The 3,395-nt window shown below is 33.3% G+C and overlaps 1 non-coding gene across 1 annotated transcript; it reads right to left on the bottom strand.

The window, feature by feature from the left end:
- Positions 1–2,799: 2,799 nt before the first annotated feature.
- LOC148549763 (small nucleolar RNA R71) lies at positions 2,800–2,907 on the bottom strand. The gene has a single exon (XR_015897501.1). It is a non-coding gene; the product is annotated as a small nucleolar RNA R71 (small nucleolar RNA).
- Between the last annotated feature and the right edge of the window lie 488 nt (positions 2,908–3,395).

Genomic DNA, 3,395 nt, shown 5'->3' with positions numbered 1-3,395 from the left:
TGGATGAAGATAGCAGGAGAGCAGAGGTTTAGAGGAACGAAAAGCATCTCCATTCGCTTATCTGAAATTCCTACCAATGATTTACATAAGTATCTCTATCCCTATTTTATTATATAATATTCGAAAACACCATTATCACTTTATATCCGCCTGACTGAGATTTACAAGGTGACCATAGCTTGCTTCATACCAACAATCTCCGTGGGATTCGACCCTTACTCACGTAAGGTATTACTTGGACGACCCAGTGCACTTGCTGGTTAGTTGTATCGAAGTTGTGACAATTATGAATTAAGATCAAAGCACCAAGCTTTGGAGCCATTACCAGGGATTGTTCGAGGCTGGACATCACAATTTCGTGCACCAAGTTTTTGGCGCCGTTGCGGGGGATTGTTCGAGTTTGGACAACTGACGGTTCATCTTGTTGCTCAGATTAGGTAATTTTCTTTTTATTTTAATTTCAAAAATTTTTCAAAAATATTTTCAAAAAAAATTTTCTCATCTGTTTTCGAAAAAAAAAATAAAAATGTTTTCAAAAATTTATTCAGAATTTTTAAGAATGAATTCTAGTGTTTCATGAAGCATGTGAAGCCTGGCTGGCTGTAAAGCCATGTCTAAATTCTTTTGGACTGAGGCTTGCAATTTGTTATCAAAGAGCAATATACTCTCGTGTTAAAGGCTAAAGCTTGGCTGGCCATTGGCCATGTCTAGTGTTTTGGACTGAAGCTTTCATTGAAAGCTTGGCTGGCTAGTGAGCCATGTCTAATTCCTGGACTGAAGCTTTAGACTAAAAATGCAAGATTCCTGGAATTCATATTAAAAATTTTGGAATCCTTATTTTTCTTTTTCATATTATTTTCGAAAAAAATCCAAAAAAATTTAGAAAATCATAAAAATCAAAAATATTTTCTGTTTCTTGTTTGAGTCTTGAGTCATATCATAAGTTTGGTGTCACTTGCATATGCATCTAGCATTTTTCGAAAATTTCATGCATTCATAGTGTTCTTCATGATCTTCAAGTTGTTCTTGGTAAGTCTTCTTGTTTGATCTTGATGATTTTTTGTTTTGTGTCTTTTTATGTTTATCATATGCATTCTTGAATTCTTAGTGCGTAAGCATTAAAGAATTCTAAGTTTGGTGTCTTGCATGTTTTCTTTGCATTAAAGGTTTTTCAAAATTGTGTCTATGATGTTCATCTTGGCATTCAAAGTGTTCTTGGTGTTCATCTTGACATTCATAGCATTCTTGCATGCATCACATGTTTTGATCTAAAAATTTCATGCATTGCATAATTTTCATGTTTTTCATAAAAATTTCAAAAATCAAAAAATATCTTTCCCTTTTTCTCTCATCAAATTCGAAAATTTGGATTGACTTTTTCAAAAATTTTTAAAATCAAGTTGTTTCTTATGAGTCAAATCAAATTTTCAATTTGAAAATCTTATCTTTTTCAAAATCTTTTTCAAAAATCAAATCTTTTTCAAAATTCTTAGTTATTTTCGAAAATTCCAAAAATATTTTTCAAAAATCTTTTTCTTATTTTTATATCAAATTTTCGAAAATAACATAATCAATTAATGTTTTGATTCAAAAAAATTTGAAGTTTGTTACTTGCTTGTTAAGAAAGATTCAAACTTTAAGTTCTAGAATCATATCTTGTGATTTCTTATGAATCAAGTCATTAATTGAGATTTTAAAAAAATCAAATCTTCTTCAAAACTAACTTCAATCATATCTTTTCAAAAATATCTTCTTATCTTATCTTTTTCAAAAATATCTTTTCAAAATATCTTCTCTAACCTCCTAACTTCTTATCTTTTCAAAATTTGTTTCAACTAACTAACTAACTTTTTTATTTGTTTCTTAACTTTTTCAAAACTACCTAACTAACTCTCTCTCTCTAATTTTCGAAAATATCTTCCCTCTTTTTCAAAAATTTCTTTTTAATTAACTAATTATTTTTATGTTTAAATTTTAAAAATTTTTCGAAAATTTCTAACATTTTTCAAAAAACATTTTTCAAAAATCACTAACTCTTTTTCAAAATAATTTTCGAAAATTATCCCTCCCCCATCCTATTCTATTTATTCATTCATATCCTAACATCTCATCTCACATCTCTTCCATCCGTACAGTTGTGTTTCTTCCTTTACATCACATTCTTTGTCCCCCCCTCTTTTCTTCCACTCACAAAGGGATCCCTATACTGTGGTATAAAGGATCTCTATTATTATTATTATTTTTCTGTGCCTTCTTCTTTGTCATATGAGCAGGAGTAAGGATAAGAACATTCTTGTGGAAGCAGATCCAGAACCTGAAAGGACTCTGAAGAGAAAATTAAGAGAAGCTAAAATACAACAATCCAGAGAAAACCTTTCAGAAATTTTCGAACAGACAGAGGAGATGGCAGCCGAAAATAATAATAATGTAAGGAAGATGCTTGGTGACTTTACTGCACCTAATTCCAATTTACATGGAAGAAGCATCTTCATTCCTGCCATTGGAGCAAACAACTTTGAGCTGAAACCTAAATTAGTTTCTCTGATGCAGCAGAACTGCAAGTTTCATGGACTTCCATCTGAAGATCCTTTTCAGTTCTTGACTGAATTCTTGCAGATATGTGATACTGTTAAGACTAATGGAGTAGATCCTGAAGTCTACAGGCTCATGCTTTTCCCTTTTGCTGTAAGAGACAGAGCTAGATTATGGTTGGATTCTCAACCCAAAGACAGCCTGAACTCTTGGGATAAGCTGGTCACGGCTTTCTTAGCCAAGTACTTTCCTCCTCAAAAGCTGAGCAAGCTTAGAGCTGATGTTCAAACCTTCAGACAGAAAGAAGGTGAATCCCTCTATGAAGCTTGGGAAAGATACAAACAGTTGACCAAAAAGTGTCCTTCTGACATGCTTTCAGAATGGACCATCCTGGATATATTCTATGATGGTTTATCTGAGCTATCAAAGATGTCACTGGACACTTCTGCAGGTGGATCCATTCACCTAAAGAAAACGCCTGCAGAAGCTCAAGAACTCATTAACATGGTTGCTAATAACCAGTTCATGTACACTTCTGAAAGGAATCCTGTGAATAATGGGACGCCTACGAAGAAGGGAGTTCTTGAAGTTGATACTCTGAATGCCATATTGGCTCAGAACAAAATATTGACTCAGCAAGTCAATATGATTTCTCAGAGTCTGCATGGAATGCAAGCTGCATCCAACAGTACTCAAGAGGCATCTTCTGAAGAAGAAGCCTATGATCCTGAGAACCCTGCAATAGCAGAGGTAAATTACTTAGGTGAACCTTATGGAAACACCTATAACTCAACATGGAGAAATCATCCAAATTTCTCATGGAAGGATCAAAAGCCCCAACAAGGCTTTAATAATGGTGGAAG

Source organism: Arachis ipaensis, chromosome B8 (assembly GCF_059453495.1).
Source record: "Arachis ipaensis isolate K30076 ecotype BB chromosome B8, ASM5945349v1, whole genome shotgun sequence".
NCBI lineage: Eukaryota > Viridiplantae > Streptophyta > Magnoliopsida > Fabales > Fabaceae > Arachis > Arachis ipaensis.
Note: the sequence above shows the minus strand (reverse complement) of the source record. Positions and strands in the feature narration are given on the sequence as shown.